At 35.8% G+C, this 20,531-nt stretch overlaps 1 long non-coding RNA gene across 2 annotated transcripts in view; it reads left to right on the forward strand.

Annotated features, from left to right (window-relative positions):
• Nucleotides 1-18,484, forward strand: part of LOC126427051 (uncharacterized) — a 125,351-nt gene extending 106,867 nt beyond the window's left edge. The window contains exons 5-6 of one of the 2 annotated variants that reach the window (XR_007576512.1): nt 8,502-8,550; nt 17,738-18,484. This is a non-coding gene — a long non-coding RNA (uncharacterized LOC126427051). The remainder of the gene's footprint in view (nt 1-8,501; nt 8,551-17,737) is intronic. The other variant, XR_007576513.1, reaches the window with a different exon arrangement.
• Nucleotides 18,485-20,531: the final 2,047 nt, after the last annotated feature.

Here is a 20,531-nt window from a genome sequence, read left to right on the forward strand (position 1 = left end):
GTTGGCGCGCCAGGTACATATAGTCTGCAGCCGCAAGCTCGCCTCCAGTTCACCACCGGCAATGGAGGGTGAAGCTTTGACAATGCCAGCCACTCGTGCTGGCTAAACGTCAGAAAAATCATTAGATGAACGTCGGCCGAAGAACCCGAGACAGAAGCCAATAGGCAGTTTGTCAACAAGTGGCCACGAAAGCCTTAACAATTTTGTAGAACTATAATGGTTATATCCACCTTAACAAAAATTATAGAAGCAGCTATTCAAAACAGAGTTAAAGTCATAGAAAAATAAAATATTCTGGATGAAGCACAGCACTGATTTAGGTAAACAAAGTCCAGAAAAACAACAGTAACAAGTTCGATGGTACACAGAATCAGAGGAATAGGAGAAAGTTTGCAGTTTATTTCTGGATATCTTAAGAGACTTAGACGGTTTATTCCATACTATTTGCTTAGATAAAATGTATAGATAAGATATCAGGTGGAATGCAGCTGGTCTAAGAAAATCATTTGTGGAAGTAGAGGGCAATGTGTAGACTTAAGATACAAAGTGAACAATGTGGTGAGAATGTTTTACCCAAGTTTTAAAGTAGTAAGGTACAACACAGCACTTGACTCAATACTCAGTCCATAATATCTCCACTTTATGTGAATTATTTGACAGAAACCATGAAAGAAGCTCACTATAACTTATAGTTTGTTAAATCTTTTAGAAATAATACCTATCACAGACACTGAATGGGCAAACAAAAATTTAAGTGAAAGCAATCTACTTGCACATAAAAAGGAAACAATCTACTTGGAAATACCTGCAACGAGAAGAAGAAATGAAAAGGAACTAAACATAGGACATCACAGAAGTTGATATTAACTGACAATGGATGGATTTATGGCTTGGGAAAATCATATGAATCAAGAATCAAGAATTTTATTCACCATAGATTATTTTACAATGATATTAGCTTCGTCATACAAGATGTACTAGTACATACAGAATAATAAAATAAACTTCTGTCAATACATTATAGAATACATTTGAAGCACGGCAGTGTACCAAATTACAAAGGATGGCTTTTAAAAGTTAACGCAACAAGCTATCTTATAATCTAATATAATATGCTATTTTATTGTTTATAGTATAAACTTTGTAATTACACACGATTAACCACAGCACAAAATAATATGCTTAACTACAGACAACTTTTAAATGCTTATATTCTCCTCAGGCATCTCAAAGAATTCTTTAATGTCATAGAATGGATGATCTGACAACCAGCTGTACCACTTAATTTTAAAAGAATTTGTATCTATAGACTGAACATGAACTGGCAGTTTATTGAACATTTTGAGTGGGTTAACTTTGTGGGAATTTCCTGTTATCGCTAATCTGTGGTGCGGTATGTCTAAATTATCGTTAGCCCTGGTGTTATGTTCGTGTATTTCCCTTCTGGCAATAAATTCTGAAATATTATTTTTAATATAGAGTACAGACACATAGATGTATAAATTTATAATTGTAAGTATTCTGAATCTGGAAAAGAGAGGACGACGGTGCTCCCTATGACCTCTTTTACGTATTATACGTATGACATTTTTTTGTAATTTCAATACATTTTTGATGTGAGGGGAGTGCCCCCATATAATCAAACCATATGAAATATGAGACTGGAATAGCCCAAAGTATGTTACCCTGAGGTACTCCGAGCTCACTACCTCCCTTAGTTTCAAGAGAAGGTATGCCACCTGAGATATTTTTTCACATACATGATTGACATGTTCCTCCCAATATAGTTTTGAGTCAATGTGAATACCTAAGAGTTTTACCAACTTGTTGCCTACTTCATTTGATGTTCCCATTAAAAGTTGTTGTGTTTTGTCAGGGTTGCATAGTAGCTTATTGGCTGCAAACCAGTCCAGGGCCTTATCTAGTGTTTCTTTTGTTAGGTTATTCAGATCTGAAATGTTCTGATGTGTGGTAAGTAGTGTTGTATCGTCAGCATACCACACAACAGGGTGAGCTATATTTTTAGGTAAATCATTAATAGTGACAATGAAGAAGAAGGGTCCAAGGATAGACCCCTGTGGTACACCTGTACTGATTTCCATGATGGAAGAATTTAAATTTCTGACTGAAACGAATTGTTTTCGATTACTTAAATAAGAATTTATCACAGATAAAGTGCTCCCTCTCATATGCAAAAGACCTGCTCAAAAGTAAGCAACAGTGTATTTTAAATGAAGAAAATGTCACACACAGCTGATATATAGCTGCACTATCAAAGCTGTACTATTGCAGAACTCATCCACATTTATTGTATCATATAGTAATACAGGAGAGTGGAGCAAAAGTGGATATCAACAGATTGCTGAAGCTGCAACAAAAGCAATCAGGTGTATTCGAAGACTGTCCTCTCAAAACTTATTCAAGGAATTTAAATTTTAACAGTCCACTGTATGTACATATATGTGACACTCACGTATATCCAATTAAACTTATGTGTCATTGTTAAACTCAGAACTGCAGAATTACAGACCAACAATCAAAGATAATTATTACATCAACAGCAGCTGACTACAAGTGGCTGATAAGAACCCTTCCAAAGGTAGGTGCTTATTATGCAAGAAATTACCACAGTTAAAAATGTAAAAGCTCTACCAATTTACAAAATGAAACCAAGAGAGTACATGAATGCAACATGTTTATACAGTGCCAAGGAATACATTGAGACTAGTCCAAAACAACTAGAAAGAATTGTGGTAATAAGGCAAAATCCTATAACACGTTATATAGATGGTGCCAGTGAAAAAACACATGGAATTTTTCTTGCATTTAATGAACCATTAAGCATTGGAGCAGAAGCTGAAATTTGATGCCGGTAACTAGTAAATAACATTAGTAACAAGGTTTTTAATTCACCAGTGTTTTCATTTGTTACAGCTATACATAAAAGGCAATGTCCTGAGAGACCTACTCATTTTATTGCTGACTGTGTCAGCATCACCAAGTCCAAACCACTGAGGGTAGGAACTTGAAATTTGTGGTGGGTGTTGATCTTACATTGTAGGTATTGTTAAAGAAGGGAAATGTTGAAGTTCAACCCCTATGTGGATGAAAAAGGGGATGAAATATTTATTCAAAATATAACACTAATAAGGCAATTTTGAAGACAGCCCTATGAAAACTGATATTTGGTTCCTTGGTCAGGAATACAGAAACATGTGTTTCAGATTTTTTAGAAATTGAACTTCTATAGGAATGAAGTAGTGGATGAAATGTTTTTTTTTTTTTTTTTTTTTTTTGGAAATAAATCATTATTAAAGAACTACTATGAAACAACATACCTGAAAATTGGTATTTGAATTCTCAGTTAGAAATACAAGAATACTTGTTTCAGTGTTTTTCGAAATTCAACCCCTAACGTTGAAATGTTTTATGAAACTATCTCATTTTGAAAGCATTTTAAACAAAATCTATAAATTTGTAATTTTGCTAATCTGTTGGAAATAAAAAAATACACATTTCACTGTTTTTAGAAATTCAGCCCCTAAGCAGGTGAAACATGGTATGGCCATTTTTAAGAAAATATTTTGTTACATAAAAATTTTTTGAAGCCTATTTTATGAAAGTCAGTGTATAGCTTCTTGGTTGGATATTAAGAAATATGTGTCAGGGGACGATAGTTTCTATGGAAAAATCACTGCAAGAATTCAAAAGGTATGATTAATGAAAACCTTGGAACTGAGCTACCATAGTCTGTTTTTACCAGAGGTACATTCAGAAAAGACCATGTTCCCATGTCCTTACTTAGTGTAAAAAGTTCAGAAAGTGTTGCGGTTGTGAATAACATAAAAATTCAATTAAAGAGAAACAAAAATCTCTGCCGACCATACAGTGTTCATGAGCAAAGCAACAGGCAATAAGGTAGTTTATACATATATGTGTATGTAAGACAACTGTAAAATAATGTGAGTGCTGAAGTTGCAATGTACCCTGTACCTGTGAACTGTAAATGTCCTCTGCTGTGTCCATTATCACACTAAACAGTGATCCAAAGCTGATTTAAAAAATACAGCTACTTTTGTAACACAACCTTTGTTTGCTGCCAGACCACTTGGAGCACTGCCGGTTTATCAGTCCATCATCTCACATATCACTAAGAATAATTGATTTTTGAAAATATAATGTAACTGAATAGATAAAAAAGCTATTCTGCAAGTGGCAGCAAGACAAAACACATATAAAGGTATTGAAATTTCCAAGCTTTCTGTCCAACTGGCTTCTTTTTCTGGTAGAAGGGTTGAAGGGGAAGAAAAATGGTTCAAGGGAAAGGACTGGTGAGACTTAGGAAATAGGGAGAGTTGAGAAAAGGCACTTTAAACCCCAGGTCAAAGCAGATTTACTGGACATGATGTAAACCCTAGTCTTTCCTTCTCATCCCATGTGGTTAGTCTCCCCTGACCTGGGCTTTCAGCCAACTTTTCTGATTTCTCCACACTTCCTGAAAGTCATCCATTCTTTTCCTTCATCCATATTTCATCCCCTTCAACACATCTGCCAGAGGAAGGAACCAGCGGCTCCAAAAGCTCGCAAATTTAAATACCTTGCCCTAAAGAAAAGACACCGTAGTGATGGTGCAGCCACTTTGAATCAAGCCACAAAAAAATTAGTGTTGACATCAGCTGCCATTGGGCATTGATTTAAATTAATAGGGAAAGCTGAAAATTTGTACTGGACTGGTATTTGAAGCCTGTTACCTGCTAATGAGGCAGATACGCTGAAAACTGTGCCATATAGACACAGTGGTTGTTACAACTGCAGGGAATACTGCCACACACACATGCTGCTGATTGTACTCCTTGCCCATTATCCTTATTCCTCATGGCATTTCACTGCATCCTGTAAGGGTTTGAGCATGCTGTGCATCTGCAAAGAGCAACAAATTTTGCTCTCTAGTTGTCCTGAGTTTGCAATAGAGCGACAATCTGAAGAGATGAGAACTTACTAGTTTCCTCACCTTATATATGTATGTGTAGTTTGTTCTATTCAACATTTCAGGAGCATCCTGAGATAGAGGTGGGGCCATTACACACTACCCTTGACTTGTGAAGTGTAGATTTGTTCCATAGACAGAATAAAGATAGATAAACTTCCATAATATGGAATGAACAAAGATATACATTAACAAAAGACAAAGAAATCAGAGAAATTAAGTCTATACTGACAATGAACTATAACCATCTTGCCTAATGTTATACATGTTAATGCCAGTTACATTAATCAGTGATCTATAAACAAAGCTACTACTTAAAAAATACTGGCACATCACCAGGTTCATCTCCTACTGTTGTCTTAATATTTACTTGGTATCACTAGTGCTTTTAAAGGAAAATAGTTATGTACAGCCCGAACTACTGGGTCCTGCTTGCAGTGCATTACTGCTTCACTAAAAAGACTGATACTTGCACTGTGGAAAACAGAACTTATCAGACCCTGAATCAAGATATTCAAATAATTTGTATGAGAAGTGGCTAATGAGGAATGTTTTCTACGTTCTTTTGAACTGGCTGGGATTCCTAGTTGTGAAATAGCCAGTTTTTTGTATATTTAACTCCACGAATCAGACAATGTGCTGTGCCTCAGGAACTAAATTTGACAAGAAGTACACAAAATTTATTGTAACTTGGGCAACTGATCAGTATTTGTTCTGCCATCTACAACATTTTCTTTGCTTGAAAAACACATCTTATCACCTTAATGGCTTTATTTCATCAGTCTCATGCTCTTTTTATGCTATTTGGCTGACTGAACTGAAACACAACAAAACGTATTTTAAGAATGACCCTCTTGAGGCTTGGTGACATAATGCATAATGTAGGACCCACAACCAAGTAGATGAATGTAAGAAATCTTTCAAAACCACCCTCAAGTGGGCTTGTGGTAACTAGTATTAACAGCCTGTGAGAGAATCTAGTAAGTTCTCATCTCTTCAGATTGTCACACTATTGCAAACTCAGGACAACTAGAAATTTGTTGCTCTTTGACAGCATTTCACACTGTGTTACAAATTGAAGAGAAAAAGTTCAATTACTGGGGAGAACATCTTTATGACCTTGAAAATTTACACTTTTTTCCTCACTGCTGGTGCATAAAATGAAATTTACTGGTTTAACTGAAGCATCTGGACTCATACATTAAGTACAGGTGACTCTGTTCTTCAGAGACCACTGCAATACTTTTGCCATATAAAACGGCAAGTAGAATTTATCAATCAAAATCATATTACACATGCAAGCTTCTAGAGCCAGTAACTCCTCCTAATGACAGAAGGGATAAGGGAAAGGAAGAGTGGTGAAGGAAAGGGCTGATTACGTTTAGGAAATGGAGGACAGTTTGGAAAAGTCAGACAGAACTCTGGTTGGGGGAACTTGCTGGATTGGATGAGAAGGAAAGACCATAAGCATGGCATAAGCTTGTCATAATCCAATAAATGTCCCCTGACTGGCTTTCTTGTTGACTTCTTCACAATTTGTTTCATTCCCTAAAACTCGCCAGTCCCTTTCCTTCACCCTTCTTCATTGCTCACCTACCATTCAGTTGGATGAAGGAAACACTGCCTGCAGAATCTTGTTTCCATAATACCTTATTCATGTGTGTTCTCCTGTCATTGCTTGGTAAGTAGGTTTTTAATCTGTCCAATTGCATTATGAAAGTAGCATTTGCAAAGCATCACTGAGTGTCTTTGTCCACAGATGAACAGTGATCTACTTTTGAAATTCTGTTTTGTATTGATGGGAGACAGCATACTTCAAGAAGCTGGGGACAGACACAAGGCATGCACAGGGCTGCCGTGCTTATGTTTTGCTGGAATCCACACCACAGGGTGTATGGTCAGTCCATTTCTCAGTTCAAAAAGAGCTGCATGAGGATGAGACAGCAAAAACAGTGGTGACAACATTACAGCACTCTCCTGTAGAGATTCGCATCCATATTGGCTGCAGATGACACTAGTGTAATAGTGAGTGATGTTAATGAATCTCTGCCCAACACAACTGCTATAGACCTCAAGTCATTGCAGTTAAGGCTCAATACCCATTAGCTGACCCATAATGTGAAGAAAACAAACTATATACAATTTGGGACAGTTAACCAAAACCAAGATCTCCTTCTGGTACTGGGTGGAAATGAGTTAGAAAAGCAATGATGCATAAAACTTTGAGGAACATATGTTGACCAAGACTTAATCTGGAAAGACTATGTAATCAAACTTTTTCAGAGACTCAGTTCTGCAAGTTTTGCTCTGAGAATTATTCTAAGGCTTGCTCCTCAATTTGTGCCAGAATGGCTTATTTTGATTACTTTCTGTCTCTTGTAGCTTGTGGAATAGTTTTATGGGGTAAAATCAATAGTCTGTTAAATGAAATTTTTAGATTACAGAAAAGGGCTGCTCAAATCTTGTCACAAAGTTCTGCTAGAGCTCAATGCAAGCCCTTAGTTAAAAGGCTCTTAGTTAAAAAGCTGTGTTTGCTTACATATATAAATGTGTGTTGATGATGAGAGGTAGACTTGGTGACCTGCAAACAATCTTCATTTTCCACACTTACAATACTTACAAGTGTGAATCCCTCCATATAGAACAAGGTAGAACAACCCCCCCCCCCCCCACCCTCCCCTCAAGTTCATGCAAGCCACTTCCATATCATTCTTCACAATGCACTGCCAACACACACAAAGAGGTTGGAGATGGAAATGGCTTTTAGAGCAAAGTTAAAATCAGTTCTTTTAAGAGGTGCCTCTACAGTATAAAAGGAAAATGAAAATGACCATATGGCATTGTTGGCCGTGAGGTCCCCATTTGGGTAAGTTCGGCCACCAAGTGAAAGTCTTATTTCAATCGATGCAACACTGGATGACTTACATGCTAGGATGAGGATATTATGATGATGAGGACAACATAACACCCAGTCCATGAGCTGAGAAAATCTCCAACCTGGCCAGGAATTGAACCTGGGCCTGCTTGCATGGGAGGTGAGTATGTTACCACCCAGCTAAGCATGCGGAAATATGAAAGAATATTTTAGCTTATGGACATACTAAGCCCTCATTTCTAGTTGAGTTCTTTTGATTCTCTTAACGGATGTATTATCTATGTCCCTGCAGAGAATGTTCCTCTGTTGCTTTTCTGTGGCCTCTGTTCAGATGCAATGCAGTACACCTTGTCTGAAAAGGAATGTGATGCCAGCCTAGTTGTGTTTGATATAGTGTCAGCAGGTGTATGTGCATTATACTTTCTGGCAGTGTTACATAGTGTTTTCAACATCTTTTTTCCTGGGTATTTTTAGATCAATGTTACATGATTTAGAATCACTGATTTACTTATTGTGCATGTTGCACTTTTCAGCAGTGTTATGTAAAGTGTTAATGTGTTTTCACTGATTTGGTAGATTTTTAATTTTCAAAATTTCTTGGTCACTGATTTACTTCTTGTTCATTTCCATTTACAACAGGAGGCAGCTGCGTGAGCACCAGTGGTCATGGTCACTTGCTACCTGGGAGGTGAGTGCTCATAGTGAAATGTGTCCGTCAGACATCATTATGTAGTGTGGGGGAAGTGCAAAGGGTGCACTGTCTGCAGAAGAATGAGAGTATGTTAAGCCTGCCATAGTTTTATACACAAACCTATAGTTAATGGTGCAGTGCTTAAAGTGGAGAGTAGTTCTTTTAAAATGTAATGAAAAGCAGCAGCATGGCCAGGTTAGGAACTTCAAAGTAGAGGTCAGATGCACCAATGCCATATTATAACAGATTAGTGCAGGATGTCTAGCTACAGTTAGAACTTATAGACCTGCAAGTGACAGGAAGTAGAGTAATAAGATTCATAATAAAATAATTCTTGTTGACTAATATAAAAATTTTCTTCAGCATAAATTTCCACAACATCAAAATTTTGCCGCTGTTATTATGTCAATGTTAGGACTTATATATTTGCACGTGTAACATTTCCCCCCTTGAAAAGAGTGACATCTACTCGCAGAAGCTCATTGACATACTAAACTTAAGAGCTTATGTTCAATTCAGCAGTGCTCAAAAAGTGGTGCCTGACATTAATTCCTTAGTGAAAAGCAAAATAAGCGGTATTCCCTGAAGGCAGTGTTTCCATATTTATTGTGTGAATAAAGTAGTAACAAAACAGAAGTAGATATCAATTTAAACTTCATCTGAAAATGACATTCATCATACAGCTGCATCGGGCTTAACAAATGTCATATCTAGTATATAGCTGCTCCGTGTTCTTTGCCTCACCAATAAGAAGAAATGTAAGTTTCATTTAATTGTAATTCCTCACCAGTACATCAGTTTTAAGATATAAATCTGCAACAAAAGGCATTAATTAGCCACCTAGAAATTGACATCTGCTTAGAACTGTCAGAGATAGTAGGATAGCCTCTTTGACAACAACTTTTTGTGCTGAGCTGCCTACTTCCAATTAATCCTCCCCTCCCCTGCTGTAGCCCTACCAATACTTACTATGAGTCAGCTGGTAGCTCACTACTAAGGCATGAGCTTGAGCCTGCTTGCACAAGCAGGTAGGTGAACAGGCCTAATATAGACTGTATATTTCTCATCCCCTTTCAATCACGTACCAAGTGAGGTGGCTACACCAGTCTTAATGCACTAGATTCACATTTCAGGACCAGAGTTTATTCCCTATCTGACCATCCCTACATGTGTGTTCTACAGTTTCTGCATGTTGCCAATGCAAACACAGGGAATGGTTCCATTGATTAGGCCACTTGGCAGACTTCTTGCCCTGTTCTCACCTAATACTATCCTACTTTGTTAATGTTTTGTATCTCTACATATATCATAACTGTAATGTATCTGACATGTCTGATACTTCTGCACTAAGTAGTCTATGGATGAATAAATAATGAATGAATTGGAATAGTGCCAAAACTGCGAACACAGGGAATGGTTCCATTGATTAGGCCACTTGGCAGACTTCTTGCCCTGTTCTCACCTAATACTATCCTACTTTGTTAATGTTTTGCATCTCTACATATATCATAACTGTAATGTATCTGACATGTCTGATACTTCTGCACTAAGTAGTCTATGGATGAATAAATAATGAATGAATTGGAATAGTGCCAAAACTGCCACCATGCCAAGGAATCAACATAACTTTTTTGTGAACAACATGAAAACCGAACTATGCCTAAAACAGGCTGTCATCGCTAAAACAGCATTAATCTACACATTAGTAGCTTTGCAGATGCTAGTGCCAGAAATTCTAGAGAGTTCTGTACTGAATAAAAATCCTTTACACAGATTCTGGGATGGGGCAAGTGGCTTTCCTTGCTCCACTCTGCAGTTGCCTATGCCACAATACGCAACTCACCATTGGACCCATGGCAAAGTCTAATGAAAATGGGTTTTGTCATGTACTGTGATTAGGTAAATTTGAGTTCATCTGAAATTTTATTTTTATTGGAGACAACAAAATCTATTAAAGAGTAGACCTAAATGTACAGGAAATTGAGTGTAATTATTCCAACATTCTCCGAAAGATGTGTGGTTATCTACTTCATATTATGTTCTCTCTGCCCACTTCTGTTGAATGAACACTTTATTAACTTGAGGTGCATGCCCCAGAAGGTAATTCCATAAGACAAGAAGGAGTGGAAAAATATGCAATATAAGTCAGCACACTTTTTCCTTCGACCAAGACAATGATAAATGCCCCTAGGAGCAAAACATGTTGAACTGAACTTCTTGACAAGTTTGTGTACATGTTTACTCAATTTAAATTTGTTGCCAAACACAACTCTAAGCAAAAGCCCCTGAGTTTTGGCATAACTTCATTTCTTTGACACACATTCTTGGTGTTACAATTTTCTGAAGCTGTAGTCTACAATTGTCAACTGCTGACAGTGAGAGACTGGCCATAGAAGATTTCATATTCTACAAAATGGAATATGATGTAGTTCTGTAGCACTGAAGGCTAAGACCTCACACTTCTTAGCAAACCATTCCACACTGATGTAATTCTCTGAACAGTCCCCAGAAAGGAAAAATTTGTAACAGCATTCTAGAGCACTAAGATCTTTGATGTGAGGTACTTAGCAGACAAATTTTACTGAAATGTGTTCCAAAATTGCAACCCATTTGTGCTGCCAGTACTTTTGATACAATATATCATGGCAGTCTATTACACTCATAACTGAACAGCTTTCTCATTGACACAATGCAAGCCTATAAGCAACTCCTATAACATACCTATATATCCAGTCTTACTTATTCCGAATACTATAAAATAGTTTCATTTAAACTTCGCCAGCTCTGATATTTCAAGTCACAGATATGTCTCATGTCAAAGGAAAGATAGAAGGAATAAATAGAAGAGTTATACAAGAGGAAAGAAGTTGAGTGCAGTATTTTAGAAAGAGAAGATGAACTGGAAGACACTTTCAATTCAATTCAATTTATCACCTTCCATTTTATCATATACGTGATACAGGAATTGTCGTATAGAAAGAGATAGATAGATAGATAGATAGATAGATAGATAGATAGAGAGAGAGAGAGAGAGAGAGAGAGAGAGAGAGAGAGAGAGAGAGAGAGAGAGAGAGCATGATTTATATTTTTAACAATTGAAGGAAATAATATTTTATTAGTTACACTTTACACATTTTGTCTTCTTTTTACATCCAGGGTGAAAAAAAATAAATTTACAAGCTTTATACCAGAAAATCCATTAAGGGAAACAACATTTTCTTAGTTACACTTTAATATTTTCTTAATTACACTCTTCATATTTTGTCCTCTTTTTACACGTAAGCTGGAAAAAGAAAAGGTTTATGCAGAAAAATCAAAGGATGAGCACTATCTGTTTAGATAACAAAGAACTTCATCAATGTTATAGAAACTTTGACCTAATAGTAGCGTCTATAATTCTTTTTTAAATGTATGTAAGTTTTGTATGCTTCTTATTTCTTTTGGTGAGTTATTGAACATTATTTTGGGTAGATACATCACACTATTTCGGTACAGGGATTTTGAATGTATGTTTCTATGGAAATCATGCCTGTTTCTGGTTTGATATTTGTGTACTTCACTGTTTAGAGAAGAGAATTCTTGATTTGACTTCAGGAAACTTACTAATTCGTAGATGAATAAACTAGGGAGGGTCAAAATTTTCAACTCGTTAATGAGTCCTCTACGTGGATCTCTGTAGGCAACACCCTAGCTTTTTTTTTGGAGCTTAAAACAACTTTTTGTGAAACCTGTATTCCCGCATATCTTGGACTACTATTTATGTAAGGGTAGTAGGCACATAGTACTGTTTCAAAATTGCAGTTTTATTTATGTTTTCTTAATATATAACAGTATTTACTAAGTTTTTTATTCAATAGTTCAACATGTTTTTCCCACCTCAAGTTATTGTCCAGGCATACACCTAAAAATTTTGTAAAACAAGTTTGTTCTTTTTATTTATTTCTTTATTTATTTATTTTATTATCCATCTTTAGGCATTAGAAATGCAATTGATGTCATCATTTGTGTACATATACAGTTTACATTACTAACAGAAATAGTGTAATATATTGCAGATCATTTTTGTCTAATAAGATACAAAAATTTGTCCTTGATGCTGCACAACGTATTTGCATCATAATTACATGCATAAGTTTGATCTAAGTGAAACTATATTAGTACCGGTACTTAAGATCATCATCTTTAGTGCACATTATAAACTCTTCTATTGTATAAAAAGCTTTTTATCCAAGCCATTTCTTTGTAACACTTTTAGACTCATTCAGAGACACATTATATGCCTCTATTGGCAACGTGTTAAATAGTTTTACTCCCATGTACCTGGAACTATCTTGAGTTTTCTTTAGTCTAGCAACTGGGATGTCAATTTACTGTTTTATACATGTGTCATGGTGATGGATAGATTGTCATAGTTTGTGACTGTGTTGGTTTTCTTTTGTGTGTATCAGACAACTTAGTATAAAGAGGGCTGCTACTGTTAGTATTTTTCGATTTTTGAAATATGGTCTACAAGACTCGTTATTTCTGACTGCCTTCTTTTGCCAAATGAAAACTTGTTTTGCTCCGGGTGAGTTTTCCCACAACAAAGTGGTATATGTTAAATGGGTGTGGAAAAAGGCATAGTATGCATTGAGTAATAACACATGACCTTAGTTTACCTAACAAATATGTCACACGTGCTAACTTAGTACAAACATAATTGGTATGACTCTTCCACTTTAATTTTGAGTCAAAATGGATCCCAAGTAGTTTAGCTGAGACACAATCAATCTTATCACTCTTAACACACAAGCTAAAGAGAATATTTACAGTTTTATCATGATTTATGTGCAAGTCATTGAGTTGGAACCACTTGATGGCTGCTCTGAATGAGCCTCACTTTCCTCGTTTAATTTTCCTAAGTCTTTCCCTGCTGTAACAAAAGTTGTACGATCTGCATAGAGTGTGGATTTACATAACATGGTGCTGGGCAAGTCATTTACATATATTATAAAAAGTAAAGGTCCAAACACAGAGCCTTGTGGTACACCCTGCATGATATGCAAGACATATGACCTCATGTTGTTAAAATGCACAATTTGTTTTCTGTCGCTCAGATAGGATCTGATCAGAGATAGTTCTGAGCCTCTAATGCCATAGCAGTGCAGTTTTTCTAGTAGTATCCTGTGACTGACAGAGTCAGATGCGTTGCTGAGGTCCACAAGAGTGGCATTAACTGATAATCCTGATTCAGATGATGAGAATATATATGAAACAACATCTTCAACTGCTTTTGCTGTTAACACACCGGACCTGAAGCCATACTGAGAGTCACTAAGAATATTCACAGACAGATGTTGACTGATTTGGAACTGTATGCAATATTCCACTACTTTTGATATGATGAGTACAAGGTAGACTGGACAGTAATTTTTAGGACAAGACTTGTCACCTTTCTTGTGCAGTGGAGTAACTCTTGTGTTATATTTTACTTTGTTTCTTATGGGCCTAAAGTTCATCCAAGTAGTTTTTTTGTCATTTACAATTAAGTAATTGTCCTTGAGCCATTCATTGTTGAAGCTATTTTTTCTTATAGGTCAGTTTCACTAACTCCCTTAATAAAAAGGCTCATATCATCTGCAAAAAGTACTGATTCAGCTCTTGTTAGAGGGTTAAGAAAATCATTATTAAAAACTAAGAAGAGCAGAGGGGCCCAGAACAGAACCCTGTGATTCACCACAGTTGACTTTCAGATATGTTGAGTAATATTTTGTGCCATTATGTATTATTTCAACACTTTGATAGCTGTTGCACAGATACGATTGAAACCAGCTGCAAACTTTTCCATGTACTCCGTAGCAATATAGTTTCTCTAGCAATAGATCATGACTGATGTCAAATGCCTTGGATAGATCCAAACATATTCCACAGTTTAAGTCCTCATTATCCATTGCAGTTAAAACCTGTTCCAAGAAGTGATATACAGCTGTTTCTGTAGACCTGCTATTCCTGAACCCATTCTGCGCATTGGTTAAAATTTTGCATTTGTTTAGGAAACTCAACAGTCTCTCACACATAATCCTCTCAATTACTTTAGCAAAACCTGAAGGTTGTGACAATGGTCTATAATTTTGTATGGTATATGGACAGTCTTTTTTATAAAGTGGCTTTATTATTGATTTTTTAGGTGCAGAATGGAATTCACCACTTTTAAAAGATGTATTAATAATATTAACTCGTTAAGTTATTATTTTGTTTGCACTATGTTTTATGACATCAGGAATACCATCACATCCACAGGACATTTTATTTTTTAGCTTGTTAATTACATTTCTTACTTCTGAATGCGTAAATGAGTACAAAAACATTGTCTTTTCATTTGCTGGAACTTTTGACTTACTACCTTTTGAGTTCCACAGGTTCTTGATACGATTTTGAGCACTGTAATGTAGTAGTCATTGAACATATTGGCAACCTATCAAGGGTCTTCAACAACTTTTCCTGACTTTTTTGTGATAAGTTTATTGTTTGTCACTTTGGATTTACCAATGTTATGGTTTATGACCTAACAAACTGATTTGGTTTTATTGCTGCCTTTTCTGATAATTAAATCATTGTTTAGTTTTTTTCTGTATGAATAACTTTTCTGTAGACTTTTCTGTAGCATGCAAGATATGGTTTTAATGCTGCATTACACTCTGAGTGCCAATCCAGATTTCTAAGAGTACTTGCAGATTTCTTAATTCCCACAGTTAATGATGAATTAAATTTGAGAGATTTTTACTTTTTTAAGGGGGAAAACAACATCAAAGCAGTATTTATAATCAGAGAAAATTGACTCATATTTAGAGTATACAGTTTAGTTTGAGTCTCCGTCCCATTTAACACTATGCAACATGCTATGAAAATCCCAAAGGCTACTTTCATTAATGTATCTTGTTTCTTCATAGTTTCCACAGCCATGATTTTTCCTAACCATACTTTTTACTAATAGCTTGATTGCCATGTGGTCAGAGAAACCAGTATCTGTTACTTCAACCTCATAGGTACAGGTCTCTTTGTTAATAAACACCTGATCAATTGTTGTCTCATGCCCATCTCCACACCTGGTGATATCAGTTACTGTAGCTTGTAAATTATATGAGGTGAAGATATTTAGCAATCGAGCATCACGTGAAATACTATTATTTCTAAAATTGATGTTGAAATCACTCAGTACAACTGTTGATTTTGACCTAAGTCTCAATTCACTCATTAGATCCTCAAGATTTTATAAAAATAAAGCAATATTCCCAGAAGGTGACCTACATATACAGACAATTACCAAACCACAGTCAGTCAGTTCATAGGCACAGTATTCAAATTCTTTTTCTATACACGTTACTTTGCTTAACTTTACTTCTTTAGAATTAAGATTGCCTCTATCATAAATACAAACACCTCCAAATCTATACTTTTCTCTGCAAAGGCTGCTTATGATTTTAAATTTGGGAAGGACTGCTGTACATATTTGAGCCTTTTGTAATGTGAGATGAATTTGACAAAGCCCTGAGAGACCAAAGTTGAAATATGGCACTTGCAGTGGACAACAGTGTTCAGAATTACTAAAATCTTTCTAGCAGCCAGCCATGACAAAACTATTTTACCTGGCATGCAAAACTTATGAGACAAGACAACACTTTCAGACTTTAAGCAAGGTATAATAATCCAGTTTCAAAGAAGGTAGGTGCTCATAGGTGTGAATACTATTGAACCATCAATTTAAAAGTTGCAAAACATTAACCTCAATCATTTACAGATGAATTGAGTAATTTGTAGAAGGTGCCTTAATAAAGGTCAGTTTCAGATATGGAGAAAAAAAAAATAATGACCCTATGCTATATCCATAGCATTTGTAGATCTTGAAAATTCTTGTGTCAATTCAGATGGAATACACTCTTTGAATTTCTGAAGATAGCAGGGATAAGATACAGGCAGCATAAGATTATTTACAATTTGAACAAAAACATAACTACAGCTATAAGAGTCAAGGACATGGAAGACAAGCAGTAAACGAGAAGGGAACTGGACACCACAGTAGCTTATCCACAATACTATTCAATCTATATCGTAAGCAAACTGGGGAAGAAACCAAGTAGAAATCTCAGAAAGGAATTTAAGTTCAGGGAGAAGAAATGAAAACCATATCAGAAATAGAAAAGGACCTGGACAACAGCTGAATGCATGGACACCCACAGAAATTTTTCCTGGAGAAAAAAAAAATAATGACCCTATACCATGAAGATATTTAGCAATCGAGCATAACGTGAAATACTATTATTTCTAAAATTGATGTTGAAATCACTCATTACAACTGTTGATTTTGACCTAAGTCTCAATTTATTCATTAGATCCTCAAGATTTTATAAAAATAAAGCAATATTCCCATTGTCATTTTGTATATAAATGAGATATTTGTTAACCTGAATATAAATTTAAGTATCATGAACATTTTGTGAAGGTAGTTCTTAGGAGTGTACCTTTCTACTGAAATGAAATCTGGATGAAGAACAGTCCAGGTATGAAATGAATAGAAGTTTTTAAATTGCACTTCTGCAGGATTTGATACACCGGCTTCAGTTTTTTTTTCTTTTAAAGTTTCATATCTACTGCCATTTAAGAGGTATGTAAATATACTGTGTTTTTCCTTTAAAATGTTGCATTTGTTTATCTATACTTTGATCTAATTAAATTTCAGTTAAACCCATTTTCTGGCTGATGTCCAATGATTACAAAAAAAGCTGAATTGATAGAATATATATGTAAAATATGTATGGAAAAATGTTGTTCTATGAACTTAGAGAACAGCCACTGACCTCCTTAAGCTTGCTGTTGTAATGGATTTATGAAGCCATGAATAAGAAATTCTACTATTGTAGCTAGGTGTTGCTATATTTTTTCTTATGTTTGTATCTCTGAAAGACAAATAATGTATGATTATAAATTTAAATTGATTACTTCTTGTTCTTATTTTATTAAAATTTGTATATTTAATACAGAAAAATTGTGAAAGATTAAGCTAGTAATTGTAATATCATTTTTGTGTGTGTGTGTGTGTGTGTGTGTGTGTGTGTGTGAGAGAGAGAGAGAGAGAGAGAGAGAGAGAGAGAGAGAGAGAGAGAGTGATTCTGACCAAGTAAAGTAAAGTGGCATTCCTTCCTTGCAGCTCAACCTCATGGATGGAGCCATACGTTGAGCAACTGTTGTGTCACCTGCTTGAGTTTATCTGTGGAGTGGGCATGCAGTGAGATAGATGGAAAATTTATTCAACAAATTTTTTATTGTGCTACACTTTAAAAAATGTTATTTGTCTTACCACTTGTGCTGGTTTTTACTCCAACCATATTTCCCTGTTGTATTGTGCAGAAGTCTGTTGTAGCAGCAAGCGTGTGATTCTGACCAACTAAAGTAAAGTGGCATTCCTTCCTTGCAGCTCAACCTCATGGATGGAGCCATATGATGAGCAACTGTTGTGTCACCTGCTTGAGTTTATCTGTGGATTGGGCATGCAGTGAGATAGATGGAAAATTTATTTCTGACTACTTCTGGTTTTCAGATGGCAGAGTGTAAAACAGTGGTTGTTGTATGAATGGAGCAAGCTTCCATCTGTAGAACGTTTAGTGCTGTGTGTTTTAAATATGAAACCTGCCTGTGATATAGTGTGTACTTTATTAGAAACACCCTTTTGACATTGTATTGAGCCTTCTGTTACAAACTTTTTGATGACTTTTTGATGGAAATGTGTGAGAGATTTCATGATAGTCAAAAGATTTAGTTTGCCTTGTTGATACCACATAATTTGAAGAATACCACATGTTTTCCTTCTAGTACACTTGAAATCTTGCAAAATATCTTTGAGCATCTATTCTCCAAAACATAATGCTTCAGAAATGGATTTTCTGTTTTGTATGTTGATGAGAATAAATAAAAATTTCCACCAGAAATTTGTCAGAAATGCTTAATGATAATAAGGACATCTTTAGAGGTCATTACAAACTGTTCTCCTTTATTCTGTCCATCTCTTCTACTATAGTATTGTCAAATAAAGCTTTTCTTGCCTGAAGCATATAAATACATATCTGAAATAGGCAAACTTTTCTTCATATAATAATTCAATTCATAAAGAATTTATAGCACCAATAATACAAACAGCAATTCTTTGAAGGCATCACCAACGAATTGGCAGACTTAAAGAACCAAATGACAGTTTTAGTGTATGAGAAATAGGGAAGTTCAATTCTTTCAATAAGCTGATGTATTATAAGTATATTTCTCTTTTGTACTAACTCTTCACTTAACTTCCCAGCTATGAGCCACCATTGATGCAGTCTCAATCTATTGAGAAGGAACCAGATGACAAAAATATACATTTTAATCATATTTATGATGAGCTTTTCCCAGAAACAGGTCATGAAAGAAATCAAAGTTAAAATAAGTAAATAAAGTTCCACATTCTAGGCCTAGATGAGCCACCACCGTGTCAGCAGGTGCAGTATGGAGATGTATGTGGTTAAAAGACCACTCTCCCAGTCGTCGTATCGTTTCTTTATTTACATCTACATCGTACTCTACAAGCCACCTAATGGTGTGTGACAGATGGTACTTCAGGTACCACTAACTGATTTCCCCTACCCTGTTCCACTTGCAAATGGTGCATGGGAAGAATAATTGTCAGTAATCCTCTGTATTGGCTCTAATTTTTTCAATCTTCTCTTCAGGGTCATTAGATGAGATGTATGTGGGAGGAAGTAATCTGTTCTCTGACACTTCTGGGAAGACACTGTTTTGAAATTGCAATAGTAAACCTCTCCATGAAGCACAATGCCTCTCTTGTAACTTCTGCCAGTGGAGTTTGTTGGCCATCTCTGTAACACTCTCACACAGAATAAATTCTCCCACTCTTCTTTGGATATTCTCTATCTCTTCTGTCAACCCTAGCTGGTGAACTGGTCCTTTGGTATTGCATGTATGTCCAAAGGAACTTTGCATCATAATTAGAATAACACTGGCACTACAATACCATACTTATCTGCTAATAGCAGACAAGTGACTTTCAAGTACAACATCTGACCTCTATAGGAATATACATAATGGATGCTAGAGTTCACACTGTAGATGCATGATCGACAACATATGGAAATCTGCGTCTGGCCATGAGTTGTGCATGGACAGCCAAATGTTGTGGTGACCACTCACAATATGTGGGAAAACCGCGTTTGAGTCCAAATATGGCAAAAATTTTCATTGTTGTCACTCCATTCTACAGCTTATGGTAGTCCTTATTTGCAATTGTGAATTCATTTGATGTACATATCAGTCCAGGGTCAAATCATTGTCTTCATAACTTGTCCCTACCAGTAAAAAACTGTTATTTTGTCTACCCTAATGGTTCAAAACTGAGCTGTCTAATTCAAAGTCATACTGATTGTGAATCAGTAGATGTTACTTGATTTTTGAGCACTCAAAAATTGAAACCGGCAAAGATTTATGGCCAGAAAAAGGAAATGAATGGTGGTAAAGTAATGAAGGAACAAAAAGTTGTAAAGTGCTGCAGAACAGTCAACAAAGAATGAAGAAATGGGCATGATGAAACTCTGTCTGGACATCCAGCAACTGCCACATACAATTTGAAGTGTCAAGAGAAGAAAACAGCTTATGGACTCCACAGCTTATGGGGGTAGAAGAAGTGATTTAAATAGTAGATGTGATTAACAATAATGTTAACAAAAGCTGTATGATTTGTAAATGACATAGCTTTGTAAACAAAATATATTTCTGGAATTCAATAGAGCCAAATGGCCTTTACTTCCCATATTACCCTCATATATCATCAAAATGTTGAGTATGCCTTGAAAAAAGGAGCAGAGGAGAAAGAAGCATTACTTGCTGCTAAGGAACTGATTATCTTTATAATGACTGGCGAATGGAATGACTGAAAATGAAATAAAGATGTACAGTTT

Source organism: Schistocerca serialis, chromosome 11, assembly GCF_023864345.2.
Source record: "Schistocerca serialis cubense isolate TAMUIC-IGC-003099 chromosome 11, iqSchSeri2.2, whole genome shotgun sequence".
In the NCBI taxonomy this organism is placed as follows: domain Eukaryota; kingdom Metazoa; phylum Arthropoda; class Insecta; order Orthoptera; family Acrididae; genus Schistocerca; species Schistocerca serialis.